A 26,083-nucleotide genomic window follows, 5' to 3' on the forward strand; every position below is an offset into this window, starting at 1 on the left:
TCTCAGTCTGTGGATTTTTGCCTTGTAGATTCAAGACGTAAAGCTACTAAGAGACCATGTAGCACCATTTGTTACTATCAAGCAGTTACACTTTCCAACAAAGAAGTGGCTGCATTTCAGCAATAAGAAAGCTGTTTTACGGTCTATATATGAGCATCCCAGGGAATGTTTCAAGGCAGCACACTGGAAATCAATTATATAAGAAGAATTGAGTTGAGTTATGTTGCTTAAGGCCAAGCACAAATGAAGACAAGCTTTTAATTGCTGAAATGCTTTAGAATTCTGTTACCCATGACTTTTCAAACCTATTAAAACTAAAGAAATAAAGAGATGGAATACAGCCTGGTAGGTAATTCAGGGACACATGAGTAAGTTCTGAACTGTTGGTGATAGTATTAATTTGTGTCAGAAAATGAGATATTTTACCTCTTGTCATATAGGCTACCAAGTAATAGTCAACCTTCATTGTGCTATCATCTATAGATTTTGGAATTCTTTAAAATACTGAATATATATCACCATCAGATGCAGGAAAGGTAAAGCAGAAAAAAGTAATGGCCTGATCCAATGCCTCTTCAAGTCAGTGAGACTCCCTCTGGTGACCCAACTGGACAGTGAATTAGACAAAAAAATATTTACTCAAGGTCATTCAACTATATTCAATGGCAGATGAAGATACTAGCTTTTTTTAACTACAGATTTCATGTTCTGATTTTGGGATAATGCTGTCTGTCACCTATTAGGAAAAATTGAGTTAGAAACAGAGATTTAGTGTGAAAAATACTTACAAAACAGAAAAGGCCACTATGTTTATTTGTACAACATTCTTTTGTCACCGGAACATATTCTGACTTTATTCTGGCACCTCAAGCATTAGTCTCTGCTGCACATTCAAATCACCAATGGCTAAGAAGGCAAAGCAATATTTGCTCTTCAGCTTCACCACTATCCATTCTGAACTACATTTCTGCCATTGTTTTTCCTATAAATCATCATTCTGAGATTGACAAGTACCATTTTTTCAATTGTCAGAGGTCTCCATGGAGATTCTTAAAGGGGTTCTTATTCTGTTTCAATACCTTCAAATGAAACAAATGAAGGTTGCAGAGAAGATGGTTACACTTAACAGAGGTATGCAGAGTATAGTATACAGAAATGTACAGCTTTATTCTGACAACCCTTTAAATGGACAAACTTATTTAATTTTCTTTTCTTTTTCTATTCAACTTGAATGTAAACCTGAGAAACATTTTGGAGAAGCTTAGGTTATTGAACTTGTTCATTCTTGGTTGGTTTTTTTTTTTTTTTTTTTTATGTAGGGATATATCTGTTCCTTCTGCTCAAAAAAAAAAAAAAAAAAAAAAAAAAAAGCATTGCAGAGCTTACAAAAGAGATGAACCTTTCAAGACATCTCTGGAAAAAATGTAATTTATTCAGATTAAATTCTGAAAACAAAATGCTACTTTACCTATTTTTATAGCTGACCTGTCATCTCCAATTTTCAAGTTCACTTGTCACAACTCAGCAAGTCACCACAGAATTTGAATCCCTTTAGCAGACACTGCATAGTCTGTTAACCTGGACAAGTAGTATTGTGATCTGGTTCCTGACAAGCAAGGCAGGTGCATAGAATTATTGTGAAAATCAGTTTCTTGACTTGAATCAACATCCTTAAAAGGAGAACCAATACCTACGGCAAAACAAATTTACTCATTTTCTCTCTGTATTTTAGAAACCCTTGCAGGACAGCGTGCCCCACCAACTGCAAATAGGTGCAAAACATTAACTGACTACATAATTAACACTAAATAATCAAAATGTTTTTCTTCTCTTGCCTACATAGAATCATAGAACCATAGAATCATTTAGGTTGGAAAAGACCTTTAAGATCATCCAGCCCAACCATTAACCTAACACTACCAAGTCCACCACTAAACCAATTAAGGCTAGAGTAGTAATTTCATGTTTTATGGCTTGTTGGCTGGATTATTTTTAATGAAAGTAAAAACTAGGAATCATTAAGGTTGGAAAGGATCTCTAAGATCATCAGTCCAACCATCAACCCAACACCACCATGCCCACTAAACCACTACATCATGGGGCAGAAAGTTTTCTAACGGTAAATGGCAATGGGACAATGTTGTCCCAATTACTGGGTCAAAATATTACAGTGGAAAAGAACTTGGGTGCAGATATCCTATCTATAAGTCATGGGAGTAAGTCAGAAGTCAACAGGTATCTGTAAGTTGTGGGAAAAGTTCTCAGAAATGCCTTTGTTATATGCATTAACCTACATTATTCAGCATTCAATGTTACCTTTAAAACATTTCAGGGTATCCATATTGTGGCAAGACAGTGGAAAATGTGTAACCATTCACGTTATCTGTTTATATTATTGTATATCTATTTTATGTTCTCTACAGTATTTGTCATTGGAGACTACCTGAAATACTTCAGTGACTATTCTCACCTTGGTTTTGACATTGATTCAGATGTTGACAGACTACGTACGATTATGGAGGAAGTACAGTACAAGAAGTAATTCAGCTCCTGAGGTAGGACCGAGTTTTGTCCTCTAGAATTCTAAATTAATCTCTTGTCACACACCAAGAAATAATTTTAAACAACAGGCCTTTCAGATATAGCTATTGAATTGCTGTCAAAACCTATTAAACCATCTACTCAAAGATCTCACTACAGAAATTTTAGGGAATTTATTTCTTGGGCAAGAGAAAGAATTGAAAATTCCACTGAGGAAGTGTCCACTCTGGTTATAGACTTTCTGTCAGGGCAAATGAATTCAATACGCAACTAAAATGTGTGGTTAAAATTTAGCATATTTTTCTTCTCTTCTTGGACTTGAAAACTAGTATGTTATTTTAGTATGGGAGCCTAATGCAGGCTTATGTTTTTATTTTCTCTTTGATATTTACATAAAAGAGAAAATATTACTTAAAAATGTGCTAGTACTGTGTAGGTAACACCAGAGTTTTAGAAATAATAGGTCCTAGTTTTAAAACAGTATTAATGCTAGTGAGTTAAAGGAATATGGACCAGATTTGTTGCTAGAAATTATTTGCATAAGTTTAGCACCTTGCCTGTCTGCCAGATTTTTGATGCTTTTAATAATTATATAAACCACTGATTTTTTTTGTAAGAAAGCAAACTTTAAAGCTTCTACATTTTCAACATAGCCAGAACTATCATGACTGTTGTATTTTGAGAACTTCATAATAATAATAAGAATATATTCATAGCAATGAATAAAATTAGGGGGAAAAATGAAAATTAAACAATTAATATGTGTCATATTTTTGTAAGAAATTTGGATTCTCAGCAGAGAAGTACAAAACATCTTATCTGAGGAGGTGAAGGCATCTCAAGTCTGTACATCTTGATTTTGTTGAATGCTTGCTTCATAGATCTCTCTATAGGTACACACAGAAATATTGGAGTGTATACATACATATATGAAACAGAAAACTAAGACAGAAGTAACTAGTTTACTAAAGTAACAGAATTATTTGAACCTCTAAGAACCTCTCTAAATTGGGCAAAGTTAGTTTATTATACAGTTAACCCCTGTATGCTTTCTCTGGAACAGTTCAACATTATTGCTCTAAAAACAGTGGGGCATCAGAGATGTGATTTTTGCTATCACTGGCTGTCAGCTGGTTGTCTGGTTTCCCATGCTTATTACAGGTTATAGCCAACCTTTTCTTTTTTCCCCATACCGACTCACGGTTTTCTACTTTTGTGAAAATAGTGTTGTCCATGGTTATTTCTCCATTATTCTTTGTAAGCGTTTATTTATCTATTTGTTTGTTTTATATTGAGCATGTCATGGTTTTCCATTCAGCAGAAATAGGCCAGAAGTATCTGATAACTTTGCTTATTAGCAGCAGGTTGATCAGGTATATAGAGTATTTGGCTAAGGAAAGGAAATTTTTACCTGCTCTGAACTCTGCCACCACATGCCAGTACACCCCCTAGTTTGTATCCTGTGAAGTGGATTGTATAGTTTTAATACATTTGGTTTTATTCTTACTTTCCCAGCAGGTGATATTTAAAAAAAAAAGTCTTGTAGAAATGCATACCTCAGGTGAGAAAAACCTAATGCACTCAGTAGAATACATCCTACTGAAAGTCAATGGGATTTAGACTACATCTGTATTTCAGACTGCAAGGACAGGGAAAAGAAAAGGTACTGTATTTGCGATTTTACTGTGAAGTGTTAGTCAAGGTTAATAGGTAATTGTCCTGGTTTTGGCTGGGATAGAGTCAATTTTTCTCCTAGTAGCTGGCATAGTGCTGTGTTTTGGATTTAGCATGAAAATAATGTGATAACACACTGATGTTTTAGTTGTTGCTAAGCAATGTTTATACTAAGTCAAGGACTTTTCAGCTTCCCATACTCTGCCAGCAAGGGGGTGCACAAGAAGCTGTGAGGGAGCATAGCCAGGATAGCTGACCCAAACTGGTGAAAAGGATATTCATCATATGACATCATGCTCAGTATATAAACTGCGGGGAGTTGGCCAGCGGGCAGTGATCGCTGCTTGGGGACTGGCTGGATGTTGGTCAGCAGGTTGTGAGCAGTTGCATTGCTTGTTTTTCCTGGGTTTTGTTTCTCTCGCTGTCTCTTTGTTTACCTTTTCATTACAATTTATTGTTGTTGTTGTTGTTATTATTTTATTTTATTTCAATTATTAAACTGTTCTTATCCCAAACAATGAGTTTTCTTACTTTTGCTCTTCTGATTCTCTCCTCCATCCCACTGGGGGAGGGGAGGGTGAGCGAGTGGCTGTGTGGTGCTTGGTTGCCAGTTGGGGCTAAACCATGACAGTAACAATTAAATTTAGAATCATAGAAACATAGAATCATTTAGGTTGGAAAAGACCTTTAAGATCATCCAGTCCAACCATTAACCTAACACTACCAAGTCCACCACTAAACCAATTAAGGCTAGAGTAATAATTCATTTCATATTTCCTGCCTTGGTGGCTGGATTATTTTTTAATGAAAGTAAGACTAGAATAGAATCATTAAGGTTGGAAAGGACCTCTAAGATCATCAGTCCAACCATCAACCCAACACCACCATGCCCACTAAAATATGTCCCAAAGTGAGTGCCACGTCTACATGTTTTTTGAACACTTCCAGGGATGGTGACTCCACCACCTCTATGGGCAGCCTGTTCCAATGCTTGACCACTCTTTCAGTAAAGAAATTCTCCTAATATCCAACCTAAACCTCCCATGATGCAACTTGAAGCTATTTCCTCTTGTCCAATCACTTGTTACTTCGGAGAAGAGACCAACACCCACATTGCTACAACGTCCTTTCAGGTAGTTGTAGAGAGTGATAAGGTCTCCCCTCAGCCTCCTTTTCTCCAGACTAAACAACCTCGGTTTCCTCAGCTTCTCCTCATGAAACTTGTGCTCTAGACCCTTCACCAGCTTTGTTGCCCTTCTTTGGACATGCTCCAGCACGTTAATGTCTTTCTTGTAGTGAAAAGCCCAAAACCAAACACAATATTCCAGGTGCGGCCTCACCAGTGCTGAATACAGGGGGACCATCACTTCCTTGCTCCTGCTGGCCACACTATTCCTGATACGAGCCAGGATGCTGTTGGCCTTCTTGGCCACCTGGGCACACTGCTGGCTCATGTTCAGCCGGCTGTTGACCAACACCCCCAGGTCCTTTTCAGCCAGGCAGCTTTCCAGCCACTCTTCCCCAAGCCTGTAGCGTTGCATGGGGTTGTTGTGACCGAAGTGCAGGACCCGGCACTTGGCCTTGTTGAACCTCATACAGTTGGCCTTGGCCCATCAATGCAGCCTGTCCAGACCCCTCTGCAGGGCCATCCTACCCTCCAGCAGATCAACACTCCTACCCAGCTTGGTGTCATCTGCAAACTTACTGAGGGTGCCCTCAATCCCCTCACCCACATCGTTGATAAAGATATTAAACAAGACTGTCCCCAAAACAGAGCCCTGGGGAACACCACTTGTGACTGGTCACCAATTTAACTCCATCTTTCTCCCCTGTTGGACTTCTAGACTTGGGGATGAACTGAGTCAGCCTTATTTCATTCAGCTGCTGAAGTCCAGCTTTGACTTCTATGTTTAGAACAGTCAGTCCCTGTAGAAGCACACTGAAATCAACAAATGCAAGGAGACCTATACTTAAAATAGTTACTAGATTTGGAATATCAGGTGGCTGACCTTTTAATAATAAAGGAGTTTTTGTAATCCATCTTTCCCTGCATGGAACATGAATTGATCTATGTTTTCTCTTATCGATAATTTTCTGTTTAGTGTATCTGATTCTAGAGAAATAAGATAGAATTTAAGAAGTGGAACAGACACATTGTGAATTAAACTTCATCATCAGAAGAAATGATGCTGTTAGCCATTATTAATGCATTTGCCTCTTTTCCCCTACAAGAATCATGCTTTCAAACTGATGAGATGGAAAACAAAACTGACAGATATCTATCTTCTCAGCAGTTGTTTTCAATGATCAAACCAAACTGCCATCGGAAGAGTTGATGGCTTTATTTAACTAATAACCTCAGACAGAAGCTCTTTGACACCCCATACTAAGCAGTTACTTTTAGATATGGAGTAATGCTGAGTGAAATTAAAAAAAAAAAGATAAAAGGACAATACCGAAGGAAAAAAACAGTTCAGTAAGAGGAAGGAAATAACTTGTATTAAACTAAACAGAAGAAACTCAAGTAGGCAAGAAACAGAGGCATTCACCAACCCAGGAAGTGTTAGCAGTAGCAGACCTTCTATGTCTCAACAAATTTAGGACAGGTACCAACTAGTTAACAATGGAGTCAGTATCAAACCTAAAAGAAAAGGCAATGCATCTTTTCCCTCTGTAGAAGTCTCTCACAGGTGTCTATATGCCAGAATTTTCCCATACAAAATGGAATTACCTCATGTCAGACGGATATAGATGTTAGATAAAAATAAAAAATATTACTGTGAAAAAGGTACAAAGTACAAAAATTTTGAGATTGGGGGCTATATAGGAGCTCATCTGCAACCTGACCTTACCTAGAGTGATCAACTAATCAAAATGTGGAAAACTTCAGATAAAGACACAGTTCTGCTTGCACCTCTGCCTTCTGCAACTGCAGAAAATGTCTGTAACTGTATAAATGAACATCTAAATATAGATAGTGAAATATATACTCACTAGTTTATAAAAATTTACAAGCTCTGCTTCTCTATCTTTAAGATTGAAGAGCCTGTAAATTCCATAAACTGCATAAGGAATTTACATGTCAGGAGATTAAATACTTCAGAAACTGGAAGAAGTTGTAAACTCCATAAACTGAAGAGACATAAAGGGGGAGAGTGAAAGAGTGGGAAAAGGAAGGAAGGAGGAGGGGAAGGAGGGAAGGGTGGCTGGGAGGACAGAGGGAAAGTGGCAGGGGAGGAAGGAGGGAAGGAAATAACACCAAGCTTTTGTTTCGCAGGGCTGAAATTACACATACTTTAAGAGACCATGTCTGTGCCTCTTCTCCGTTATTGTTTTCCTCCCTCTTACTGGTAATGCTGAAGGAAGAAGATCAGGATTGTCTCCCACAGCTTCCTCATTGCCACTAGCTAAATATTTTCTCTGAACATGAGTGGTGTCTTTGTTGTTTTAAATAAGCTTCTCCTGCATGTAATCCTGACACTTACTACTCTTCCTGAAAAGCAGTCTGGACTAGAACACACAGCAACATTAGTGCAGTAGAGTTGAAAGAATAAAAGGAAGACATATTTTATTAATTATTAACAAAAATAATCAATGTAGCTTACTTCTGAATGGTTTAAATACCTTTGATGAGAATAGACATGTTCAGCACGTGTAGAATTTTGAACATTTCAAGGACAGAACCTAAAATATGTTGGCTTATGTTGCACTAATATATGAATAGCGTTTAAACCAACTGAGAGCTTGTCCTAGTGCTTGCTTTCCTTGATGCAAAAGAAAAGACCCCCAATGTCAGGTAGGAAATGTTGAAAGATGAAGACACCTATAACAGGACTTAGGTGGAACTGATGTAGTGGTTGCTGATGCTGTTGTCTAAATCTCACTTGAAGCCTCATTTAACTTCGAAACTCCCAGTCTAGTTTGTGAGTTCTGATTCTGCAACACTTTCAGTTTTCCACAACTGAGCAATTTATCATCATTCTCCTTTACTCAAAATCTGTGATAAAGAAGTTATTTTTTTCTCATTTGTTCTGGATTTGATAGCCTAGACATTGGTCATACAAGACTATAAGACTTTGGTGGATAACTGGAGCATCAGGTACCCTAATGTCATCAGGGTACCAGGGGATTTCTGGAATGACAGGAGGATCCCAACAGTTAGCTATGTTAGAGTCAGAGGTGAGTTTAACAGGGAATAAGTGACAGAAGCATCCTGTTGTAACTGGCCTGGAGACTCCTTGTATTCTCGGCATTGACTACCTCAGAATAGGGTACTGCAATGATCCAAAAGGCTAGTGGTGGACCGTTGATGTAGCCAATGTGGGTGTAGAAAAGATTAAACAGCTGTCTACCTTGTCCAGCCTCTTGGAGGATACTTCTGTTGTCAAGTTGATGTATGTTGAAGAAGAGCAGGTGCCAATTGCAATCATGACAGTACACTGGTGGCAGTATTGCACCTACCAGGACTCCCTGGTTCCTATCCATGAGATGATTTGTCAGCTGGAGAGCCAAGGAGTGATCAGCAAGGTGTGATCACTCTTTAGTAGTCCCATCTGGTAGGTGCAAAATCTGGTGGAGGGTGAAGGCTAACAGTGGACTATCATGGCATGAATGAAGCCATGCTGCCATTGAGTGCTGTCATATTGAACATGCTAGAACTCCAGTATGAAATGCAGTCAAAGGCAGCTAAGTGGTATGCCCCAACTGATATGGCCAGTGTGTTTCTATCAGTTCCGTTGGCAGCAGAGTGCAGCCACAATTTACTTTCACATGGAGAGGTGTCCAATACACCTGGAACCAGCTCCCCCACAGTTAGAAGCACAGCCCTACCATTTCTCATGGACTGATCCAGACTGTACTGGAACAGGGTGAAGGCCCAGATCACCTGTAATATATTGATGACATTGTGTGGGGCAGCACAGTGGAGGAAGTGTTTTAGAAAAGGAAAAGAATAATCCAAATTCTTCTGAAAGCTGATTTAGCTATAAAGCAAATCAGGGTCAAAGGACCTGCACAAGAGATCCAGTTTTTGGGTATGAAATGTCAAGATGGGTGTCATGCCAATGGATGTGATCAATAAGAGAACAACCATGTTCCCATTAATTAGCAAAAAGGAAACACAAGCTTTCCTAAGCTTTGTGGATTTCTGGAGAATGCATATTCCACATTACAGTCAGCTTGTGAGACTTCCATGTCTAGCGACCCAAAAGAAGAACTAAATTGAGTGGGATCCTAAGCAGAAACAAGCCTTCGAGCCTGTCAAATGAGATAGTTTGTGCAGTAGCCCTTGGGCAACGCCATACAGAACCAGCAATAAGAAACATACTCTACACCACAGCTGGGGAGCATGGCCGCACCTGGAGCTTCTGGCAGAAAATACCAGAGAGAGACCCAAGATTGTCCTCTAGGGTTTTGGAGCTGGGGATATAAAGGATCCAAGGCCATCTATATCCCAAATGCAAAGGAGATACTAGCAGCACGTGAAAGAGTTGAAGTTGCTTCAGGAGTAGTTGCTACAGAAGCATAGATCCTCTTGGCATTGTGACTGCCTTTGCAATGCTGGATGTTCAGATGAAGAGATGAATCCCCCATAGGGTGCAAACTGACTGGGAAAGACAGCACGGGTTGCTCCTCCTTTGAGAAAAGGCAAATCCAATTGTGGGACTGCTTTTGCTCAATGACCTGGGTGCACTTGGTGAATAATGTAGGAGGATGGGGAAATCCAGTGTGTACCTCAAGAAGATTTAAGCTTGGGGGAAAATCTAACCCATGGCTGGAGCTGTGTGTTGTAGGAAGTACTACAGCAGAAACTACCTGAAACAACAGAAGACGAATGCCACAAGAAACCAGACAAGTGCAGCGATGATCCAAGCCAAGCTGTCTTTGGTGCCTAATAACCCAGCACAACACATTGCCTCTCCTGTCCTAAGCAACCACCATAACAGATGGAGCCCAAGTCATGGACTAAATGAACTGAACAGACTGTTGTTGACATTTTAGTAGACATTTCAATGGACTTTTTATATGAACATTTGTTGGACATTTGGTGGGGATGGACTGTTAACTAAAGGAATGGTATCTGTGTATTTCTCAGAGGATGGGAAGGTGGGTAGTAGCTGATGAGGGTGTATTGGATAGTGTAAGACCGGAACATAATGCATAAGATATGGTAATCTGATACAAAAATTTGCAGATACTATTCCTCAAAGTCCGAACCTCTCTGCAGGAGGAAACAGAGTATTTAGAAAGTTCCTGAAATAAAACTCAATAGCAACAAAGTTACTATTAAGCAGGCATCCTTTATTACAGTGCTGGGCAGCACTGGGGATCATTCCACCATGACTGCTCCAACGATTTGGCAAACTTCCAAAGATTATATACTATAAATTCATACATATTCATAGGATTTCTGAGAATTCATCTACATAAACATGAGATTTTCTGGAACTCATTAACATATGCAAATGTCCAAGCCGCATACGTAGTTGTCCTCTTTGGTGGTCTTCGGGGGTCCTCCGGTGGTCTCCGATAGTCTTCCTCACTTGTCTGCTAGTTGAACTTTGGGCCTCCTTTGTCCATATGTGGTCACTGAATTAGCTCATCAGTCCTTCGGCCTTGCAATGTTATAAAACCAGTTCCTTGAGTGCTCATCTCAAGGCACAGGTGTCCTGAGTCTATGTTATCCGTGCTTTACACAGGAAGCCTAACAAGCTTGCTTAAGGTCTGTTTTAATTGTGCCAGACAAGGAGTCACCTTCTTCAAAATATCTGTCCTATTTATCTACTCTGCTCAGCAAATAACTAAAACTACCTGAGTCAGGGACTGTCAGGGGTTTAGCCCTTTCAAATCTGGGGTGGAGATAGTACTGGATCTGACTGGGATGGAGTTAACTTTATTCATAGCAACTCAGATGGTGCTGTGTTTTGGATTTGTGGCTAAAATAACATTAATACACCAATGTTTTGGCTATTGCTGAGCAGTGCTTGCACAGCATCAAGGTTTTTTCAGTTTCCTGGCCTGCTCCCACCCTCCTGCAGTGAGTAGGCTGGGGATGCATAAAAAGCTGGGAGAGGACACAGGCTGGGTCACCTGAACTGAATAGGCCAAAGGGTTATTCTATGCCATGCTAAGAAATAAAAACTGGGGTAGAAGAAAAAGGAGGTGGGAGTTTTGTGGCTACCAAGGGGCTCATTGCTTGTAGACTGGCTGGGTATTGGTCTGTTTGTGGCAAGTGGTGAGTGATTGCCTTTCCATCACTTGTTTGTTTCCTCTTTTGTTTACCTATTAAACTGTCTTTATCACCTATTAAAGTGCCTTTAAACAAGTTTTCTCACTTTTTCTCTTCTTATTGTCTCTGCTAATTGACCAGGGGACAGGAGGCAATGGCTGTGTGAGTGCCTAGCTGATGTCCAGGGTCAAACCCCATCACAAGTCACATAGGCCTTTGTAAAGAATAATCACTTTCCTCTTTGTGCTCCCTCCAGAAAATGGAAAGATGGAAGAAGAAGAAGCCGTCTTTTGTTTCTTCTAAAGATGTGTGGGTGGATCCAGACCTGCAGTTCTTAGTGGTACCATCCTAGCCTTGACTTTAGTGCCCCATTTTTTGAGAAAGATGAAAGCATATCTTGGTGTTTCTAGCTTGTGACTTAGAATATAATTTCTTTATATCTGCCTCACTACCCATGGTTCTGGAAGAAGGAGTGTAGATGCTTCACACAGGTTTAGATTCCTTGGCAGAAGTTAGATGCTGCAGCCTCTCTTGACTCTGGCCAGCAGCTCCTGTTTAAATCAATATAAAGACTTTACAGGGAGTCAGACAACACTGCAAAATAGAAACTAATGTTGTCGTTGTGAGGATTCCTCAATCAGGATCAAAATATCAAAGAAGAAACAAAATTAACAAAACATAAATGAGCTACAGAAGTTATCACAAGGACATGAATTAAAGATTCATTTTAAGACATGGAAACATTTGGTTCAGGACTAACCTCTGCAATAGAAGTGCAATCTGTTTTAAGCAAAACATTGTTTACTGTGATGGAAGTTAGTTGAAAACAGAGTTACCATAGACTGCAATGCGTAATCTTCTATCAGTGTATTCACAATGTGTTAATCTAATCTTGGGAAGCCTAAAAGAACAGGGAAAAAATAATAATCTATTTTGACAGGTGGTAGTCAGAAGATTGAAGTTCCTTTTCATTTAGCATCTATTTTCCTCTTACTTCTACATTTTCAGTTATCAAAGAACTCCTCAGCTTGCCCCTTTGCAAAAAAAAACCAAACCAAAACCCAAAAAATACCCAAAGAAGAAAAAATTTCTGCAAAACTATTTCTCTTGGAATGGGGGAATTAAAGGATAATATAGCAAAATACTGATCTCAGGCATTATTATCTTCAAGACGGCTATGGTAAAACTTACTAGTGAAAACAGCAACACACATACATTGCTACTTCTGACAGATATAGTTTGTAAAGACTTTTTTAAAATATACCTTTAAATTTCCTTTGAGAAATACTGCAGTTTATGGATGTTGAATAGATTTTCTGATTTACTGAGATTTGTCTCAGTGTTGCACTTAAATTTGAAGTTAATTGACAGTCCAGAATAGAGTCTATTGCACAATGCTGTTTGAATGAATACATCAGAATCTGTTTTATCTAATTTTAACTATAAAGTCTTCTCTGCTAAAATTACTTGAGTCCATGAATTAAATTCCATAAACATTGTACACAGCTTTACTTGAAATTTTCCCTTCCCCCAGAATCCTTTCTCTGGATGAATAAAAACCCAAGAACAAAAATTATTTGTTCAATAAATACCTGTTTATAAGTGGCTTCAATATCTTTCTTCCTATCCCCATGCCTAAGAGAATTGTGTTTTTCAGCCTGGCAATTTTACGCTCTAGTCAGGAATTGATTGGGGATTGTTTTTTTCTGCTGCTCAGTAGGACATAATTGTTCTCAAAAAAAAAAAAAAAATTGCAGCTTCTAACTCTATATATCAAATCATATGAGTGTATCATTGCACCTTTCAGGTGTAGGGGTTAACACATAGCCATGAGCAATACTAAGCTGCAGCTGTCTGAAACTGTTCTGGAGTTTAAATGAATACTATGATAAAAAATAAATGAACATTTTAAAATTATTTTTTAAAGAAACTGATGAAATCAGAAGCAATTAAGGAAAGAAAAAAAATGCTTGGAATAGTAGGAATGGCAAAGAAATGCACTGTAAACAAAAATACTACTTAGAAGAGGGTTCTTTTGATACTTGACACTGTGTTGTTGGCAGCAGTCTACGGCTGAACTCTTCCTGTCTTGAATGCAAAGTTTTGAGCCTGTGACTAGGACATTTTTGCCACAGGAAGATACAAGAGAAAGGAACTGGAAGCTCTGGGATGGAGGGAACTCTCTCCATATCTGACAGAAGAGTCAGCTGGGTCTCCTGGACCCTAGCATGGATGAGGCAAGCAGGGAAAGCCACTGCCCTTTTGTTGCCCACCCCTGGTAAGCTGCTGTGCTAAGCAACAGATGACTTTGCCTGGAGCTGGCCCTGCTGCTTGGATGTTTGCACCTTTTGTGTGTACTCTACTGCATAATGTTCAAGGCAAAAGAATCAGACCAACTTGCAGTGACACATCAACGGAATTTTCAAAAAACTCTATAGTATTGACCTAACTCCTATTTCACTGATAGCAGTGTAAGATTTACAGATAATTTCAGTTGTTGCTGAGCACTTTTGAGAATCCCACTTTAAAGATATGGGTCTTAATTAACACGGTAAAAAACATTTCCTACAATCTGAGGACCTTGGCCAAACTATGAATGGAGGTTCATGGGGATCTTTTGGGGAAGCTTTTTTGAATGAGGTCATGAATCAAGTTATGTTCATTCAGACTGTTACTGTAGTAATGAATCATATACAAATTGCCCTGTGTGGCTTTTTTAAATGGAAACTAAAACGATTTGGCTAGTGAAAGCTAACTTTTACTGTATTGTTATAGTTTATTTTTAAAAAACAGTCAAAGTAAAATTACCATGAGTGTACTAATATGAGGGAAAACTGGGAAGTTGTTTGCAGCAGCCCTCAGACACTAATTTCATCACAGTTTTAACATTAAGTAAATATTAAAAACTGAAAAATAAGCAAAAAGTGTACTTGAACTGAAGCAGAATTTTAACTTCATGAAGTGAACAGAATCTGAGAGCCAAGGGCAGATAAGAAAATTACTCCCTTTGTATTTTACTTAGCTGGTCTCTGTGTTAGCTTCAGAAATATGAACAATCACGTATCATTCAACAAGACTTACACATTCCATATACAGTCAAGGTGTACAACTATCCCCTGAAGTCATCATTTGCACTGGAGAGAACAGTTATATAACCAAGATCAGCTGAAACTGGGAGAAAATATTACAGTACAAATCCAGGCAGACAGGACTGACACAGCCTAGAAAGAATAACACAGCCCTGGCTAATTACATCTATGCATCTCCAGTACTGCTTGAAACAGTCTGGGTAATCTGTGTTACCTGTCTAGCTCAAGCATATGTCTTGACACTTGGCACATGTTACATGGACTAACTTCAAGTTTTAGTAGGTGCTGCGCTTATTTTCCAGCTATGTTTCAGGGATTCCTTTATGCTTGTTCTGGGTTTCTCTGACACCCTTATTTTTTCTTTTCTTTAAATAGCAATATCACTTCAGGTATAAGCCTAAAGAATATTCTGTATCCAAGTGTTTCTGAATTCTGTGGCCCATCACAGACAATTGGGCCATCCTACAGCCTATTTGGTCAAGTTTTTCAGATTCCAATGTTGCTACAGACTATTACCAATTCTTTTCCCAGGATTAGAGAATTTCTGAAAGTTTCCTCCTTCTAGTTCACTGATTTTTGCTTCCAATGATTTGGCTTTTTACTTGTCATTATTCTTCCTATTTCTTTGTTAAAAATATCTATATTGCATAGGTGTCTATCTGTTAAGTCAACACCTGTCTTATTGTCAAGTGAAAAAGCAAAAATCAGAAAAATTAAAACTTATAGCTGTGCTTGCTTTGAAAGATAGCATCAGCTTTAGGTTCAGAGAGGCTGGCACAAACATTTTTTAATCCCACACAATTACTCTGTACATTGACGTCTATTTCTACTGCAATTCTAGTCTTCATTCCAAAACTAATAGCAATTTTCTCTTACAGACTTGTTCTCTCTGTCCCTGTACTACTTGATTGTCCTCACAACAATCAGTTTATTCTTTTCCAGTCAACACTTCAGAGACAGACCCTTGCTCTAAAGTATGATCCCAGATGTACCTGCTACAAGCCATTCCTTCCTGTAAATTATTCTTCCTTCACTTCCAAGGTCCCAAAACTCCATTCGTTCTTTGGAATATACCCAGTGGCTAAAATAACCCTATAAATGAACACATTAAGCACAAATGTGTTAATCACATAGAAGAATGCATTTTTGTATCAAATTCAAGTTGTAGGTTTTTCCTAAAATATAAGGAAAAAAAAAAAAGGATCTTACTGATGTGCCATAAGTAAAGCAGGCCTGTTCAGGGACTCCATTAAAGATGTGAATCATAGAATCATAGAACGCTTTGGGTTGGAAGGGACCTTTCGAGGTCATCTAGCCCAACCCCCCTGCAGTGAACAGGGACAGCTTTAACCAGATCAGGTTGCTCAGAGCCCCAGCCAACCTGACCTTCAATGTTGCCAGGGATGGAGCCTCCACTACCTCTCTGGGCAACCTGTTCCAGTGCTTCACCACCCTCATTGTAAAAAACTTCTTTCTCATGTTGTCCTGGTTTCGGCTGGGATAGAGTTAATTTTCTTCCTAACAGCAGGCATAGTGCTGTGTTTTGGATTTAGTAGGAGAAGAATGTTGATAACATGCTGATGTTTGTAGTTGTTGCTGAGTACTGCTTATGCTAGTCAAGGACTTTTCCAGCTTCCCATGCTCTGCCAGGCGCACAAGAAACTGGGAGGGGGCACAGCCAGAATAGTTGATCCAAACTGACCAAAGGGCTATTCCATACCATATGACGTCATGCTCAGTATATAAACTGGGGGGGGTTGGCCGGGGAGCAGCGATCGCTGCTCGGGAACTGTCTGGGTATCGGTCGGCGGGTGGTGAGCAATTGCATTGTGCATCACTTGCTTCGTGTATCATTATTATTATTATCATTATTATACTGTTACTATTAGCATTACTATTTTACTTTATTTCAATTATTAAACTGTTCTTATCTCAGCCCAGGAGTGTTTCTCACTCTTACTCCTCCAATTCTCTCCCCCATCCCATCGGGGTAGGGGGAGTGAGCGAGCGGCTGCGTGGTGCTTAGTTGCTGGCTGGGGCTAAACCACGACAGTCCTTTTTTGGCGCCCAACGTGGGGCTTGAGATAACAACAGATTAATCAGAGTGTATTAAGGAGTCTGTTAACAGTTGCCGGTCACGATATTAGTTCTTCTGATCTGCACCATGTTCTTTTTTTTGCAGCACGTGTTAAAGCTTGCTGTCAGTTTGTGTAGTGTGCTATGCTCTGCAGTGATTCATGATCTTTTGCTTGGGAGGCTCCTTATCAAAACCCTGACCTTGAGCATTCTTTGGTATTTGGGTTTCATACAGAAGTCACTACTGTACTTCGGGTACTACCTCATAGAGAGAGTTAGCAATTATACTTCTTACTCTGAGAGGCTTGTTGTGGAGGAAATACAGAATGGCACCTTTGCTGCTTTCTTCTATGATGTTTCCTCCTTCATTACAACAACTTTCCTGTATCTTGAACACCCCTGGGCAGTTAAGATACTTCTATTGATAATTCTTGGGAATGTTGTTTCCATTTTGATAAAGGTCAGTAAGCAGTTTAAAAATACCATCCAGAGATCTACCCCAAGGCTGGATAGTTATGAGTGGCAGGGTGTGTGGGATCGTATGCGCAAGTACCTAGGGCAGTGGGGACCTCCAGTGTTTTGGAACTTCACCCCTGAACAAGTGCAGAATCCTGAAGAATTAGTAAAGTATTTGGAAGAAGTATGTTGTCACCCTGGTAGCTCCAGAGAGACACAAATCATTGCAACATGCTGGGGACTGGCCCATGCCTATCGAGCCGTGGTCAACGCTAATCAGTACCCTCAAAAGAAAGAGAAGGTCTCTGGATCTGATGACAAAACAACAAGCACTGTGGCTACTCAAACCCCCACTACAGGCCCTGCGGCTACTCCAACCCCCACTACAGGCCTTGCAGCTACTCAAACCCCTGCCTCAGGCACTGTGGCTACTCCAGCCACAGCCATGAGCACTGCGGCTACTCAAACCCCAGTGACAGACACTGCGGCTAAACCAGAGAACCAACCTGCGCCGGTATCAGTTGCCCCTATACAGAAGAAAAAATACACGAGGAAATCAGTTCGTTTAGTAAGGGATGAAGATGAACCAGGGCCATCACGAGAACCAGAGGAGGAAGAACCCATAAATGAGATGGTGACCACCCGATCCCTATCCCTGAGTGAGCTGCGAGATATGCGAAAAGATTTTGGTCGTCATCCAGGCGAGCACATCATCACCTGGCTGCTCCGATGCTGGGATAACGGGGCCAGTAGCCTGGATTTAGAGGGTAGGGAAGCCAAGCAGCTGGGATCCCTTTCCAGGGAAGGGGGCATTGACAAAGCAATTGGAAAAGGGGCAAAACCGCTCAGCCTCTGGAGGCCACTTCTGTCAAGCGTGAAGGAAAGGTATCCCTTCAAGGAGGATGTTTTATACCGCCCAAGCAAATGGACCACCGTAGAGAAAGGTATCCAGTACCTGAGGGAATTAGGCGTGCTGGAGGTGATTTACAGTGACCTGAATGATGAGCGGTTAACCAAAGACCCAGATGAAGTCAGGTGCACACAATCCATGTGGCGGAAGGTGGTACGGAGCGCACCAGCATCGTATTCCAACTCGTTGGCAATACTAGCCTGGAAAGACGACGAGGCACCAACGGTGGATGAAGTGGCTAGACAACTCCGGGACTACGAAGAAAAGCTCTCTTCCTCCCTACGGGCCTGTGTCTCGGCTGTGGAAAAACTGTCTGAAAAAATATGCCAAGAGTTCCAACAACTCAGAGAGGATCTGTCCTACTCCCCACCTGCACGGACCAGTGTCTCAGCCATTAGGAGTCAACGTCCCTATGCTCAAGAGAGAGGATATAGAGGATACACACCACGGGGCACCCTGTGGTTTTACCTGCGTGATTATGGAGAGGACATGAGAAAGTGGGATGGAAAACCCACCTCAACCTTAGAGGCACGGGTGCGTGAATTGCAAGGAAAAACTATTAGAAAAGGCGGTTCTCCCAGGAAAATTGCAGCTCCAGTTTCCAGTGAGCAGTTCCCGAGACAGAGTAAGAGGGCTAATTTTACTTCCGACCTTGATCAGGGAACTTTTGATTCACATTTACAGGAAGTGAACAACGAATACTGTGACCAGTGTTAGAGGGGCCCTGCTTCCAGCCAGGTGGAGGAAAGGGACAACCGGGTTTACTGGACTGTGTGGATTCGATGGCCTGGAACGTCAGACCCACAGGAGTATAAGGCTCTAGTGGACACTGGTGCACAGTGCACGCTAATGCCATCAAACTATAGAGGGGCAGAACCCATTTGTATTTCTGGAGTGACAGGGGGATCCCAACAGCTCACTGTACTGGAAGCTGAAGTGAGCCTAACTGGGAATGAGTGGCAAAAGCACCCCATTGTGACTGGCCCAGATGCTCCGTGCATCCTTGGCATAGACTACCTCAGGAGAGGGTATTTCAAGGACCCAAAAGGGTACCGGTGGGCTTTTGGTATAGCTGCTTTGGAGACAGAGGAAATTAAACAGTTGTCCACCTTGCCCGGTCTCTCAGAGGACCCTTCAATTGTAGGGTTGCTGAAGGTTGAGGAACAACAGGTGCCGATTGCTACCACAACTGTGCACAGGCGGCAATATCGCACCAACCGAGACTCCCTGATTCCCATCCATAACCTGATTCGTCGACTGGAGAGCCAGGGAGTGATCAGCAAGACTCGCTCACCCTTTAACAGTCCCATATGGCCAGTGCGAAAGTCTAATGGGGAGTGGAGACTAACAGTGGACTATCGTGGCCTGAACGAAGTTACACCGCCGCTGAGTGCTGCCGTGCCAGACATGCTAGAACTTCAATATGAACTGGAGTCAAAGGCAGCTAAGTGGTATGCCACAATTGATATTGCTAATGCATTTTTCTCCATCCCTTTGGCAGCAGAGTGCAGACCCCAGTTTGCTTTTACCTGGAGGGGTGTTCAGTACACCTGGAACCGACTGCCCCAGGGGTGGAAGCACAGCCCCACCATTTGCCATGGACTGATCCAGACAGCACTGGAACAGGGTGAAGCTCCAGAACATCTGCAGTACATTGATGACATTATTGTGTGGGGCAATACAGCAGAAGAAGTTTTTGAGAAGGGAAAGAAAATAGTCCAAATCCTTCTGAAGGCTGGTTTTGCCATAAAACAGAGTAAGGTCAAGGGGCCTGCACAGGAGATCCAGTTTTTAGGAATAAAATGGCAAGATGGACGTCGTCAGATCCCAATGGATGTGATCAACAAAATAACAGCTATGTCCCCACCAACTAGCAAAAAGGAAACACAAGCTTTCTTAGGTGTTGTGGGGTTTTGGAGAATGCATATTCCAAATTACAGCCAGATCGTAAGCCCTCTCTGTCAAGTGACCCGGAAGAAGAACGAATTCAAATGGGGCCCTGAGCAACAACAAGCCTTTGAACAAATTAAACGTGAGATAGTTCATGCAGTAGCCCTTGGGCCAGTCCGGGCAGGGCAGGATATTAAAAATGTGCTCTACACCGCAGCCGGGGAGAATGGCCCTACCTGGAGCCTCTGGCAGAAAGCACCAGGGGAGACTCGAGGTCGACCCCTAGGGTTTTGGAGTCGGGGATACAGAGGATCCGAAGCCCGCTACACTCCAACTGAGAAAGAGATACTGGCAGCATATGAAGGGGTTCGAGCTGCTTCAGAAGTGGTTGGTACTGAAGCACAGCTCCTGCTGGCACCCCGACTGCCGGTGTTGGGCTGGATGTTCAAAGGGAGGGTCCCCTCTACACATCATGCAACTGATGCTACATGGAGTAAGTGGGTTGCATTGATCACACAACGGGCTCGAATAGGAAACCCCAGTCGCCCAGGAATCCTGGAAGTGATCATGGACTGGCCAGAAGGAAAAAACCTTAGAATATCACCAGAGGAGGAGGTGACACGTGCTGAAGAGGCCCCACTGTATAATAAATTGCCAGAAAATGAAAAGCAATATGCCCTGTTCACTGATGGGTCCTGTCGTCTTGTGGGAAAGCATCGGAGGTGGAAAGCTGCTGTATGGAGTCCTATACGACAAGTCGCAGAAACTGCTGAAGGAGAAGGGGAGTCGAGTCAGTTTGCAGAGGTGAAAGCCATCCAGCTGGCTTTAGATATTGCTGAAAGAGAAAAGTGGCCAGTCCTTTATCTCTATACTGACTCATGGATGGTGGCAAATGCCCTGTGGGGGTGGCTGCAGCAATGGAAGCAGAGCAACTGGCAGCGCAGAGGCAAACCAATCTGGGCTGCCGCATTGTGGCAAGATATTGCTGCCCGGGTAGAGAACCTGGTTGTAAAAGTTCGTCATGTAGATGCTCATGTACCTAAGAGTCGGGCCACTGAAGAACATCAAAACAACCAGCAAGTAGATCAGGCTGCTAAGATTGAAGTGGCTCAGGTGGATTTGGACTGGCAACATAAGGGTGAATTATTTATAGCTCGGTGGGCCCATGATGCCTCAGGCCATCAAGGAAGGGATGCAACATATAAATGGGCTCGTGATCGAGGGGTGGACTTAACTATGGACAGTATTGCACAGGTTATTCATGAGTGTGAAACATGCGCTGCAATCAAGCAAGCCAAGCAGTTCAAGCCCCTTGGGTATAGTGAACGATGGCTAAAATATAAATATGGGGAGGCCTGGCAGATTGATTACATCACGCTCCCACAGACCCGCCAGGGCAAGCGCTATGTGCTCACCATGGTGGAAGCAACCACTGGATGGCTGGAAACATATCCCGTGCCCCATGCCACCGCCCGGAACACCATCCTGGGCCTTGAAAAGCAAGTCCTGTGGCGACATGGCACCCCAGAAAGAATTGAGTCAGACAACGGGACTCATTTCCGAAACAACCTCATAGACACCTGGGCCAAAGAGCACGGCATTGAGTGGGTGTATCACATCCCTTACCATGCACCAGCCTCCGGGAAAATCGAGCGATACAATGGATTGTTAAAGACTACCCTGAGAGCAATGGGTGGTGGGACGTTTAAACATTGGGATACGCATTTAGCAAAAGCCACCTGGTTAGTCAACACCAGGGGATCTGCCAATCGAGCTGGCCCTGCCCAATCAAAACTTTTACGTACTGTAGAAGGAGATAAAGTTCCTGTAGTGCACATGAAAAATATGCTGGGGAAGACAGTCTGGGTTACTTCCCCCTCTGGCAAAGGCAAACCCATTCGTGGGATTGCTTTTGCTCAAGGACCTGGGTGCACTTGGTGGGTGATGCGAAAGGATGGGGAAGCCCAATGTGTACCTCAAGGGAATTTGATTTTGGGTGAAAATAGCCAATGAACTGAATTGTATAATATTAATTGCTTTATAATACTGTATGTTATCTCTTAACTATATGTTATCTCTTAACTGCATGTTAATATAATAATATAGTAGGTTAATATTAAGTATATAATACTATATATTATGATTGCTATATGCCGCATCAATGGTATTGCAGTAAGAATTGCCCAGCCTAAGGAAAATGAACTTTGATGAAACCATGTTGGAATGAGAACTGACTTCAGCATGCAACAGTCCAACACTGCACACCACCTGTCCTGCTCTGAAAGACTGTGATGACAGATGGAACCCAAAGTCATGGGCTAAATGAACTCAATGGACATTTTAGAGGGATGGGCCATAGACGAAGGGAATGATATCTGTGTGTATATCAAGATAGGGAAAGGGGTGGTGATTAATTGGAACACATTGGAAAGGGGAGGGCCTGTGCATGACGTAGATGGTATAGAATAAGGGGTGGATACTGTCCTGGTTTCGGCTGGGATAGAGTTAATTTTCTTCCTAACAGCAGGCATAGTGCTGTGTTTTGGATTTAGTAGGAGAAGAATGTTGATAACAGGCTGATGTTTGTAGTTGTTGCTGAGTACTGCTTATGCTAGTCAAGGACTTTTCCAGCTTCCCATGCTCTGCCAGGCGCACAAGAAACTGGGAGGGGGCACAGCCAGAATAGTTGATCCAAACTGACCAAAGGGCTATTCCATACCATATGACGTCATGCTCAGTATATAAACTGGGGGGGGTTGGCCGGGGAGCAGCGATCGCTGCTCGGGAACTGTCTGGGTATCGGTCGGCGGGTGGTGAGCAATTGCATTGTGCATCACTTGCTTCGTGTATCATTATTATTATTATCATTATTATACTGTTACTATTAGCATTACTATTTTACTTTATTTCAATTATTAAACTGTTCTTATCTCAGCCCAGGAGTGTTTCTCACTCTTACTCCTCCAATTCTCTCCCCCATCCCATCGGGGTAGGGGGAGTGAGCGAGCGGCTGCGTGGTGCTTAGTTGCTGGCTGGGGCTAAACCACGACACATGTCTAGTCTAAATCTATTCTTCTTTAGTTTAAATCCATTATTTCTTGTCCTGTCACAACAGGCCTTATTAAAAAGATTATCCCCATCCTTCCTATAGGCACCCTTTAAGTACTGGAAGGTCGCAATAAGGTCTCCTTGCAGCCTTCTCTTCTCCAGGCTGAACAACCCCAACTTTCTCAGCCTGGCCTCGTAGGAGAGGTGCTCCAGCCCTCGGATCATTTTGGTGGCCCTCCTCTGGACCCACTCCAGCAGGTCCATGTCCTTCTTGTGCTGAGGGCTCCAGAGCTGGACGCAGTACTCCAGGTGAGGTCTCACAAGAGCAGAGTAGAGGGGCAGAATCCCCTCCCTCGACCTGCTGGCCACGCTTCTTTTGATGCAGCCCAGGATTCGGTTGGCTTTCTGGGCTGCAAGCACACATTGCCGGCTCATGTCCAGCTTTTCATCTACCAGTACCCCCAAGTCCTTCTCCGCAGGGCTGCTCTCAATCCCTTCATCCCCCAGCCTGTATTGATAGCAGGAGTTGCCCTGTCCCAGGTGCAGGACCTTGCAGTTGGCCTTGTTGAACCTCATGAGGTTCACACAGGCCCACCTCTCCAGCTTGTCCAGGTCCCTTTGGATGACATCCTTCTGCCATGTCAACTGCACCACTCAGCTTGGTGTCGTCTGCATGTGTTCGTGATCTACTTAATTGTGCCTCAAATTACTGTTCTTTCATTCTTTGTTATATAACAACAGACTAGAGTTTATTGAAAATAGATGATGTCACCCAGGGCAGAGCTGCAGAGCTGTGTGTAGCAGCCAAGAATGTGTCTGCATTATTTTTCTTCTCCCCACACAGCCCAGCACAGAGCACTGGGGAGCAGGAGTGAAGGGGAGTTGCCCATCCTGCTTTCACCCTCCATCACACCTGTGCCTGTACCTAAATTCAGGGTCATCAACACTATCAGGCTGGTTCCTGTCTGCAGTGCTCTCAGGCCTCTGTCCCTGAACTTTAAACAAGGATAACTCTGCAGCCTTTAAGACATAACTGTGCCATTCCTGCCTGCTCCCACAGGGTGACCTCAGATTCCTTCTGTCCTTTCCTAATTTCCTCAGGGCATTTCTGCCCCATCCATTACAATATTTTACATAGGATACACTGCCCTCCCTTGCCTGCTCTTCCCCAAGCTGCTCCCATTTCCTGGTTGTGAGTGGTATAGGATTCATTGCTGCTGCTCTTGCTTCACAGATTCCTTTGGGTGATCAAGAACAACTAATTCCTGGGCATGGTCAGCCTAGGAAGTCCCATCTTTAAAACTGACTAACAAAAGGCCATTGAAAAGGGATATTTAGATGTTTAACAGATGGCTGTAAGTTTCAAAAGCACAAAGGAACCTTTGACACTCTTTAGAGTTAGTGTGTAGTGAGATATTTAAAAAACTCAATATTTACTTGCATCCTTAGGTGCCCATACCTCTAAATATCCTTTGCTATGCAATAGACAAAACTATGCCATCCAAACTCCAGTTTCACGTGAATCTCTGTAATGAAGGGGGCAGTCAGAATGGATTTAGGAGAGAGGACATAGAGCTATAATGTTTCAGAGTTGCTGGGCAGACAGTGTAACAAGTGAGCCCTCATTTTCAATATGCCATAAACACATTTCTGCAATGCAACAGAAGAAAAGTAGCTCTCACAAACAGTTATACTTTTCACAAACTAGAAGCAGATTTATATTTTAATGCTATCAGGTACTACATTAGTTTCAGCATCTATTAATGAATTGAAATAATCACAAAGCATTTTCATCTACAGCATTCATTTTTAATAGTGAGTACTTTTGGAAGAAAAATGAAAACATGTGTTAATTGCTAATAAATCTCAGATGTTTAAACCATGCTGCATTACACAAATGTGTTAAGTTGATTGACAGAATACAGCCTTAAAAACATTAGGTGTGCCATAACTACATCAGTAATTTATGATATTAAAATTACATAGTAGTCAGTGGTAGAAATTGACATTACAATGCAAAGAAGCCCCAATTTTACCTGAAGTCTTCACTCATTTATAAGTTTGAAGAGCAGTGCCCTTCTAGGAGTGGAAATCTTTCATTCTTGATTTCTGTTGAAGATCTGGAAGTGAGAAGGGAAGAAGTGCAGGTGCTTATCAAACAATGTTTTGCATTCTATACTACTTAGTAAGTGAACAGCTAATTCCTAAAATTAGCATGAGCATTTCTTTTCTATATTAGGCAAGTCTAAAATTGCTATTTAGCAGTGAGGCTAATGCTTCAAATTCAGTGAGAAGTTAAAGTATTTTGAGGTAGCCAAGTCTGTCTCCCTGACATCCCTGTATAACAGGGTAATCATATAATCATAGAATTGTTTAGGTTGGAAAAGACCTTTAAGATCATCAAGTCCAGCCCATTAACCTAACACTGCCAAGTCCACCACTAAACCATGTCCCTAAGCACCACATCTACACATCTTTTAAATACCTCCAGGGATGGGGACTCAACTGCTTCCGTGGGAAGCCTGTTCCAATGCTTGACAACCCTTTCCATGAAGAAATTTTTCATAATATTGAATCTAAACCTCCCCTGGTGCAACTTGAAGTCATTTCCTCCTGTCCTATCACTTGTTACTTGGGAGAAGAGACCAACACCCACATCGCTACAAACTCCTTTCAGGTAGTTGTAGAGAGTGATAAGGTCTCCCCTCAGCCTCCTCTTCTCCAGACTAAACAACCCCAGTTCCCTCAGCTTCTCCTCATGAGACTTGTGCTCTAGACCCTCCACCAGTGTTGTTGCTCTTCTTTGGACATGCTCCAGCACCTCAATGTCTTTCTTGTAGTGAGGGGCCCAAATCCCACTATTTGACCCAGCAGAGGCTGGAGTCAAGAAGAACAATGGGGCTTATCCTCACCATTCACATGACAGCTGCCTCTGAAGCCAAGTCCTGTATCATCCATCCTCCAGGGATACAGTTTTGCAAGCCTTTAAGGAAGGGGATGTCTCAGAAGTGGAGGCAAGGGTCAGAAGACAATATTTGTCACATTCAGGCTGCCATATCAGGAAGATATGTAGAACAGTTGAACTTATCTGTAAGTTCTAGTACAGCCCCATCACCAGACCTTCTGTAGGGAGCCTTAGCTACAGTCCTTTAAAGTTCATCTGAAGTACGA

The sequence above is a fragment of the Pelecanus crispus genome, chromosome 2 (genome assembly GCF_030463565.1).
Source record: "Pelecanus crispus isolate bPelCri1 chromosome 2, bPelCri1.pri, whole genome shotgun sequence".
Taxonomy (NCBI): Eukaryota; Metazoa; Chordata; class Aves; order Pelecaniformes; family Pelecanidae; genus Pelecanus; species Pelecanus crispus.